At 43.6% G+C, this 9,731-nt stretch overlaps 1 long non-coding RNA gene across 1 annotated transcript in view; it reads left to right on the plus strand.

Moving 5' to 3' along the window:
• The window catches only part of LOC114888318, a 22,177-nt gene extending 19,538 nt beyond the window's left edge, over nucleotides 1–2,639 (plus strand). The window contains exon 3 of the long non-coding RNA XR_003791756.1: nucleotides 2,551–2,639. This is a non-coding gene — a long non-coding RNA (uncharacterized LOC114888318). The remainder of the gene's footprint in view (nucleotides 1–2,550) is intronic.
• The last annotated feature ends 7,092 nt before the right edge of the window (nucleotides 2,640–9,731 follow it).

The raw sequence follows: 9,731 nt of genomic DNA on the forward strand, positions 1-9,731 counted from the left end.
GGAAGTAGCTTGTGCACAGGAAGTAAGTTTGTGGGCAGGAAGTAGCTGTGGGCAGGAAGTAGCTTGTGAACAGGAAGTAAGTTTGTGGACAGGAAGTTTGCCCCACTGGTCTCTGAATCCCAAGCTTAACCAACACAATGCTTGGTCCCAGGTGCACGATCAGTAACTGATTGATGGTGGATCAAAGTTCATCTCTTTTCCTGTCTTGTAATATTATTTTACCTGAGTGTGCATTTGGGGAAGATAACGGAAAAGCTTTCATTCCTCCATGGCTCCCCAGGTGTGATTTACGGAGAAGATCTTCAATTAACAGGATTCCATTTTCAATTTATGAAACAGTTATATTTTCAGGTCTTTTTCAAGAGCTAATCATTTTAAAAAATTACTTAATCAATTGCTAAAGATTTTATGAATCACAGCAAAGGTATTCTTTGATAATTCTTAATTACATACAATTCCAAATGCTTAGATATTTGGAAACACCTGGGTGTCCTTAGTAGGTATATAAAATTTGTTTAATGATGTTTTCACAATCTCAGTGGAGAAGAATTTCTCAAAAAATTTTTAAAAAATTATTTTCTTTTAATTCTGCTTTCAACTGAAATAAAATCTTAAAACCCTCCAGTGATGGTAATCCCTGGGTTCCGAACCCCTGAAAGGCATTTGAAACAGTTTCATGCATCCTGTTTTGTCTGAGCCTTAAACAGTGAGTATTCTCTCACAGTTAGCAATGAGGAAATTAGGTTTAACACCCATCTTTGTAAAGCTGCGTAGAGAGCAATAAACAGGCCACGGTCTGGTTCTTGTTGGCCAAGCTGTTAACCACGTAACCTGAAAGCTTGAAAGACATCTGGAGTATACATAACGAACAAGATGAAGCAAATATGACAACCAGGAAAAGACAGGGATTCTTGAAATTGTGACTTTGCTGCCTGCTGCCCCTCAGAGTGGTCTAGAGCTGTGACTGGTTCCGAATCCCCGGGTTCGAATCCCACCTGCCTGTCATTGCTGCTCTGTTCTCGGCGTGTTGCCTGAACTCTGGGGCTTCAGCCTCCTCCTCTGTGAAATGGGGATGGCGTGAAGATTGATGTGCTTCAAAATCCACGAAGCTGTTACATCAGTCCTGGCACATGTGCTTGTTTTTATTATTGCACAAATGAATTTTATAATAAGATAGTAACGTCATGAAGTATCTTGCTGGTCTGTGTTTTGTCCTTTATTTAGTTCATCCATTTACCCACAGATAAAATAAACCATTTTAATAGCTACTTCTCATTCGCGTGCTCATACATATTACTTGAGTGCATGTTCTGTGAGAAGCAGCGTGCTACGTGCTACATAATATCTATGTAAGGCCTGGAGAGCAAGTCTCCCTGCTTGGGCCCTGTAGGCTGCAGGAGGCTCACATGCTGTTTTCACGGAGCCATCCCGAGGGCCCCAGCGATGCAGGGCACATTTCAGGGAGCTTTCATTCTCTTCTCTGGCCTGGCCAGCGCTCACCTGCTGTGACATTCACCAGGCTGGCCTTTGCTCCTTGGGAACCAAGCAAAGGAAGAAGACGCTCCCGGTCCTGCCCCCGAGGCCCCCAGGCTAAGAAGGGGCACAAAGGACCACCAGCATCGCTCCTGTTATCTCCGTTCTTAGGGGATCTTGTATCTATGGATGCTCTGCTCCAAGCCCTCTTCCCATGAAGCACGGAGCATTCGCACAGCCATTCTGAAATAAGCCTTGACATTTTATCCGAAGTTTTGTATCATGACTCCCGCCTGCAAGGACTCCCACCCTTTTCTTTAATGACAGGATCCTGCTTTCTCTTTGGAACCGCAGCACTGTTTTTGTGAGCTCCCGCGAGAGGCAGTCTGCCCCACCCTCAACTGCTGGCCTCCCAGCCCCCGGGCTCCCTGAGACGTTCCATGCCGGCCGCAGAGTTATTTCCTCCTGTGACAAGTTGCGTGCTGCTTTGCATCAGGTTGCAACAGATAATGTCAGAAAGCGGAAAAAAAACAAAGTGTCCTCCCCCAGGACCTGGGGACTCACAACAACAGACTCGGTGGAGATTTCGATGGGAGAACGTCTACCTCGGCTTTAAACAGTCATCTTTTACACCCATCATCTTTATCATATTTGTTTTTTTCTCATGGGCATTAAAAACATGTTCTTTGTTCTGAAGTGTTTTCTGAGGCTTAAAACTCATTTTGTTTATAGAATAACATCCAAGGTTCAGTACACGACTTGATTTTGTGTTCATGCTTTTCCAAGGACAGATGGTTAAAATACCATCCACAGTACGTACGGGGGGAACCTTGTGGAAAACTTCATCCCAGAACTAATATCCTACTGATGACTGTCCTGATTTGTTTAAGAAAATCACTTATTGTGGAATACATTCTGGGGATCAGATGCTTTGAAATAAAAATTTATATACAAAAAATGTCTGTGGTTTTGTGTTTTTTTTTTAAACAAAGGCAACAATAGGACTTGAGTTGTACTTACCAATGCTTTTTTTTTTTTATCATGGTTTCTTCTGCTGGTGCTTTGGTTACATTTCAGAAAAGAGCCTTTGACCCACATTGATACTTCTTCGCTAGTGATATCCTGGACAACATGCCAAGGTAAGATCTTGGAGGGTAAGGAAATCCCCAGGAACCGGCTAAGGTCTTTGCTCAGAGCACGAGGTTCAGCTGTGCAGCCCTTCGGAGAGTCTGGGGACCTGCCCGCTGCAGATGTGGGGTTACGTCTATGGGAGTCTTTAGTGTGATAAACGCCTCTGAGCATGAGAAACACAAACACAAAAGAGTGGGAAAATAAATCACATGCCATGATCTGTCCCTATAACTCACAGTCTGCGGTTAAGGGTAAATAAGAATTAGTCCCGTTTCCTTCCCCACTCATAATTTCTTCAGGGGTATGGCAAAACCAGGCCATCCTGAAACCTCGGGGCTGTGGTCGCCTGTGTGACTCTAGCTCACTCCCACATGTCCACCTATTTGAGGGGCATCCCCAATACGGAAGACCAGGAATGGGTGGGATTGGGGATTCAATCAAATGCTCTGTTCTCCCAAGATAATCTAGAGTTTTCCACCGTGTTTGGGGGCAGTTTTTCAACTGCATTTCAGACCCAGGGGTAGCTGGTGCCATTGCTGGTGGGACAGTCATGGAGGGCAAGAAGAATTGTGTGGCCAGTGACCCTCATTTTGCTTGCTTTGGCTCTGAGCATATCCGGGAATTTAACTCCCCACTAGGAGTGGCGCCGTGTAGAGAAATAAGGTTTAGGGCAGGGAGTCGATCCCCAAACAATCGATCCAGGCTTCACGGTTCTTGACTTCTTCTGTCTGTGCACGATGGGGTGAATCCACTTAGGTCATAGAACAAACCCTGCCGAGGGTCAGATGTGTCATTTCTGTGTTCCGGGCCAGAGCTAAGTCATCCTTTCCCTACTCTGTCCACTCCTGGCTTCCCTCTTTGGCCCCATCTGAACGTGGGGACCTGATCCTTCTCTGCCCAAAGCTCTGGCATCTTCCTGCTTGGCTCTCCACTCTCTGCATTCACCAGCCACACGGATTTTCCTCACTTCTTGAGCACGCCATGCTCCTGCAGCCCCCATTTTAAACAAAAAATTTCAAAAGTAATCTGTACTCCTTCTTAAAAAAAAAAAAAGGAGAGAAAGAAAGTATCAAATGTTGAAGATAAAAAGCCAGTGTATTCTCCCAAATTCCACCTGTGTACTCTGTCCTTTTAAATGTTTATCTCTACCTATCTATCATCTATCTATCTATCTATTTATCTATTTATCTATCTATCTATCTTCATCATCATCTCTATCTGTCCAGTTTATATGTGCATGTGTGTGTATTTAGCTTCAATAGGATAAGATGGTCCATTTGTTCTGCAACTTGTTTCTTTCACATAGTACACGTCCCTCCATGGCAGTACATAGTATTATAATTACCCAATTTTAACCTCTTCAAAACAAGGTGGTGGAACCTGTCGCAAAGGCGATGTAATTCACGTCACTCAGTCCAACCACGTGAAGAAGAGTGAGCAGAGGCCAAGGGCTCCTGGATTCCTTTAAACTTCCTTGTGAATTTTCTTAGCTTCCCATGGCTGCCAATGGTTCATTCATACCACATGGCCCTCTTCTATTTTTTGTTGTGGGAGCTTTTAGAATGTTCCTTTTATTTTTGGTGTTCTTCTATTTTATCAGAATGTGGATGTATTTCTTCTTCATCCTGTTCTGGCCTTGGTGGACCATTATCTAAGAAACTTCAGCCCTGGAAATGATGCTTCAATTATTTCTCTTATTATTTCTTTCTCACCTTTCTGTCTCTAAGTCTCTATTAGTTTGACCCTCCTGGATATATCTCGCAAGACTGTTAAGTTTTCATTTATTCACTTGTCTGTTTATTTTTGCTTCTGGATCTGGGAGATTGCTTTGACAGTATCTGCTGACTGGTCTGCACAGTGGAGAAGGGCTCTGGTCTAGATAACCAGCTTGGTGTTTCCATCCATTTTTATTTTGCTGATCCTACGATCCTACTTTTAGTTCCAGGGTCTCTTCCTTTTCTGTGGGTGCTGTTCTCTTCTTCTCGTTTTCTTTTGCCCCTCCCCCTTCCTGCTCCTAATTGCAGCCAATTCTGATTTTATGGGTGTAACTCCCTCTCTAACCTTTCAAGATCAAATGGGGTTCTTTTCTTTTTTTTTTTTTTTTGCGGCACGCAGGCCTCTCACTGTTGTGGCCTCTCCCGTTGCGGAGCACAGGCTCCGGACGCGCAGGCTCAGCGGCCATGGCTCACGGGCCCAGCCGCTCTGTTGCACGTGGGATCCTCCCGGACCGGGGCACGAACCCGTGTCCCCTCCTGCATCGGCAGGCGGACTCTCAACCACTGCGCCACCAGGGAAGCCCCTTGGATTTCTTTCATTATTATGATTATTTCTGTTTTCTCTCCACGGAGCTGTTTTACTTGTTCATCATTATCTTCCGTGCTGGTGTTTTCCTCTGTCTCGTGGCCCTCGGTTTGCTGAATTTTTATGAATGGAGGCCTGGGCTGGTTCACATGGGCGGTGATTGTGGGTTTCCTCTGCAGCCTCTGCACATCTGTTTCCTGAGCAGGCATTTTCCGCGACTGGCGAATTTCAGGCCCCATAGAAGTGGGTGAGGCACCAACAGTAGGAAAAACAAGTGGGCATGCTGGGGCCCTCCCCTTCCCGGGCCAAGTGCCAAACCAGGGCATTGATAACAGAGCATAGAGATTTCCCTGCTTCCTCGGTTCTTGGCCCCTTCGTGTCTCAGTGATTTTTCATAGCAACTCCTAAGCCAAAAGTGGGTCCTAACTGCTCTTTGTATAAGTAGTTAGGTTCAAGCAACTTATTAACTATTTATGTCCTAACAACTTAGTAGCTGTTTAAAAGATGAAAACAGATGCCCACTACTGTATATAAAATAGATATACAACAAGGACCTACTGTATGGCACAGGGAACTATATTCAATATCTTGTAAGGACTAATAACAGAAAAAGAATCTGAGAAAGAATATATATATATATATATATATATATGTATATAAATAACGGAAACACTTTGCTATACGCCTGAAACACTGTAAATCAACTATACTTCAATTTAAAAAAAGAAAACAAAAACCCCCAAATACAAGTAAATTAAAAGAGGAAACAGTATTTCTCTGCCATACCAAAAGAACCCCCATACTTAGTGGTGGGCTGGATGTGCCTGACAGAACGGCACTGCATCTCAAGCCCTGGGGTCGGATCGGATACCTCACCCTGCATTTTCTGGTCCACCTTGATTTTGTCATCCACTTGCTTTTCGTTATTTCAGCAGCTGTTGAGAAACTTCGCTTCTAAAAGACATGACATCATGGGAAAGAATGCTTATTATTGCCTTTTCCAAGAAAGAATCGAGTGGCTTCGTACTACGCCAAATGTCTATAACTTCAGTTCTAGACTAGTTATCCTTTCGCCACGTGTTTGGATGCAATGTTCTTCTTTCTTCCAACCTTGCTAAGCAAAATCCAATTCTTAAGAAATCTATAAATCAGGGAGCAAACTTGGCATGTCGGCAATGTATGTTTTTTTTCACTTACTGAGATTTATCTGGGAAGAACGGAGCGCGCTGAGAATCTGAGGCTCTAATGTGTGACATTTAACCTTTCTGGATAGAATAATTTCAGTTATATAATAGATTAGTTGTAAGGTTTGAAACACATATAAGGTTTTCTTTTTTTTTAAAGCTATGTGGTAGCATTCAAGCTATTGGAAGGCCTGGGTAGGTTATCCCAGTTTGTAGGAAATCCCATACACTTCAGAGTGTCTCCATACCCTGGTGGGGTAGCAAGTGGCAAGTATTTTGGGAAAGAAAATGGAAAAGTCAAGGCTGGGGCAAAATGGAATTTCCATCATAATTATCTAAGAAACCTACCTAGGAGCCAAATTTGGGGCTTTTATGGGTAGTTCAAAAGTGATGTTTGTGTTCTACGGAATGGGGAGCGGAAGGCAAATGAAATATCCAGGTAGGCTGGTGATTATTCACATAAAAAAACAGAAGAATGGAATCAACTCATGCTGGCTCTGACTTATTTGGCTTGGGATAGATGAGGTTTTTCTCCCATAAGTGGACGTAACAAAAACTGATGGGGAAATGTGTTGACGAAAATATATATTTATAGATATATTTTATGGAAGGCGTTGAAAACTCCAACTATTCATTCCAACCTCCAGGTGTTTTGGTTGCCAGTGATAGCCTGACCATGAATCAGCCATGATTCTCAAACAAGCCAAGTAGCATCCCTAGGACTCAGTTTCTTTAGCTGTGAAATGAGGCTGTGGACGGGGGGACACACAGATGACTTCCTGGCTCTGTGAACGGCTGGGTTGCTCATCCATCTATCACATGATAATAAACCAGACACAGCGTGTTGAATCCTCTCTTCTTTCCTCCTTTGCTCCTGGGACGTCATTTTCTCCTGATTCTTTTCCTTTTCTCTTTGGCCATACATTCTCAGCTTCCTTTCTCTCTCTGTTCTTTTCAGATACTGTGATCCCCCTAGTTGCATTCCCAAACTGCTTGTTTCCCCCCGCGACCCTGTATACAATTCATGAAAAGCAACTTCATCCGTACGTATGAATTCAACCAGCAAACTGGTAGTGTTAGCCCAGGCCTCTTTCTGAGCCTCAGACTCATATATTCAACCCCCTATACATATCGTTGCTTCAATGTCCATAAATGTCTCTAACTCAGAATGTCCAGAGCTGAAATCATTATCTCTTGCCCTTAATTGATCTCTCGCAATAGAATACTAATTGATTTTTTCCCCTTCAATGTAACCCTCTCCAATCCGTCTTCCATCCTGTCAACAGAACGACCCTACTAAAACCCAAATCTAATCATGCTTCTCTCGTGATTAAAAATCTTTCGTTTCCCCATCGCATTCAAAATTCATTTACAACCTCTTTGCAGCTCTTCACAGCTCTGTCTTCACCTGCTTCTCAAGCTTTTGTTCTCTACCGCTAAGACCTTTCAACCACACAGCAATGGTGATTTGGGGGGGGGTTTGCAGTTCTATCAGTTTTGACACATGTATGGATTCCCGTGACCACCACCACTGTCAGGACACAGAATGGCTCCATCATCCTCAAAGCCTCCCTCGGGGCTATCCCTTTACAGTCATATCCAACCCCATCACTTGCCCCTGGCAACCACGAATCTATTCTTCACCATTATAGGTCTGTCTTTTCAATAACATCGTGCAAATATAATACGACCTTTCGAGACTGGCTTCATTCACTCTCCACAATGCCTCTAAGATTCATCCAAGTTGTTGTGTGTCACAAATGTGTTCCTTTTTATTGCTGAGGTGTATTCCATTGTCCCAAGATACCACGTTTTGCTCATTCATTCACCCATTGAGGGACATTCTGATTGTTTCCAGTTTGGGGCAATTATAAATAGAGCTGCTGTAAACGTTCAAGTACAGCATTTTGTGTGAAGACACATTTTTATTTCTCTAGGGTAAATACCCAGAAGTAGGATCATTGGGTCATATGATAAAGGTGTGTTTAACTTTATAAGAACCTATAAAGCTGTTTTCCAGAGTGGGTGCCTATAATTTTTTTAAAGACTCATAGTTAATTCTGGTATTGTCTTAGTCTGTCCAGGCTGCTGTAACAAAGACCATAGACTAGCTGTTTATAAACAACACACATTTATTTCTCACAGTTCTAGAGGCTGAGGGTCCAAGATCAGTGTGCCGGCAGATCTGGTGTCTGGTGGGGGGTCCCCTTCCTGGTTCATAGATGGCCATCTTCACCATGTGTCCTCTCCTGGTGGAAGGGGTGAGGGAGCTCTCTGTAAAGACACTAATCTTATTCAGGAGGGCTTCACCCTCATGACCTCATCACCTTCCCCAAGGGTCCCCCATCTCCTTATACCATCACATTGGGGTTAAGTTTCACAAGTTTTGGGGGACACACAAACACTCTACAGTAGGTTTGGAAACCATGGCTGTGTGTAATCACGTGTATGTTGGTCTCCCCCGTAAACTATAAGGTGCTTGAAGAAAGAGACTGTGTGTATTTATTCTTGTAAATCTCCGTATCCCCAGACCTAGCTGAGTGCCAGCATATACTTGTTGACTGGTGCAAAAATGCGGGTGACAAAGGGTGCCAACGGGCCTTCCTCCCCACAGTGGGGAAGTGAAGACCGTGTCATAGTCAGTGATAATTATGCTTTCCTTGATTTGTTTTTTAGTTTTAAAACAAATAGCAGTTGAGATAGTACCTTTCTATTTTTAAAAATGGTTTCCAAATTCAGTAAAATATTTAATGAACTGAGATTTGCATTTACCAGACAGAAATATTCCATCTTGCAGTCCACCCTCTGTCCCACTGTTTTAAATTTTAACCATAAATAAAAGCTCGAAAAGGTCACCATGAAAGACAGAATTAAAATAACTCAAGTATGTTTCTTTGTTGTTATGGTCAATGTACTATTACTTCTTACTTAGAATCTAAGACTTAACTGCAAGAATATGTCTAAACACAGGGGCTGGAGAAGCAGCTGGAACAAGCTTGACCTGGTTCCTGCCCTCCAAGCGAAGACAGGAGCTGGTCCTCCTGTGTAGGGGCCACTGTGTAACCTGGGGTTCTCTGGGTGAACTTTCACGTAGAATCGACGTTTATTAAATGATAAAAATACAAATGCATTCATGGGAGTTTACACATCCGTATTAGTTTCCTGTGGCTGCAGTAACAAATTAGCACAGACTGGGTGGTTTAAAACAACAGAATTTTATTCTCTCACAGTTCAGGAGGCCAGGAGTATGACATCAAGTTGGTGGCCAAGGTTGGTTCCTTCTAAGGTCATGAGGGAGATTCTGGTCCTGGCCTCTGTCCCGGCCCTGCTGGTGGCCGGCGGTACGCGGAGTTGCTTGGCCGCTAGTCACGTGGCTCTAATCTCTGCCTTTGTCGGCAGGTGGCCTTGTCCCTGTGTCTGTGTCCTTTCTGTTCTAATAAGGACATCTGTCATATTGGATTCAGGGCTCAGGGTACTTCAGTAGGACCTCATCTTAACTTGACTACATCTATAGAGATGCTCCTTCAGAATAAAGACTCTTTCATAGGTACCAGGGGTCAAGATGTGAACATAAGTCTTGGGGGGACACAGTTCAACACACACACACACACACACACACACACACACACACACACACACACA

The sequence above is a fragment of the Monodon monoceros genome, unplaced genomic scaffold, assembly GCF_005190385.1.
Source record: "Monodon monoceros isolate NGI ecotype Baffin Bay Population unplaced genomic scaffold, NGI_Narwhal_1 Super_Scaffold_8, whole genome shotgun sequence".
Classification (NCBI taxonomy): Eukaryota; Metazoa; Chordata; class Mammalia; order Artiodactyla; family Monodontidae; genus Monodon; species Monodon monoceros.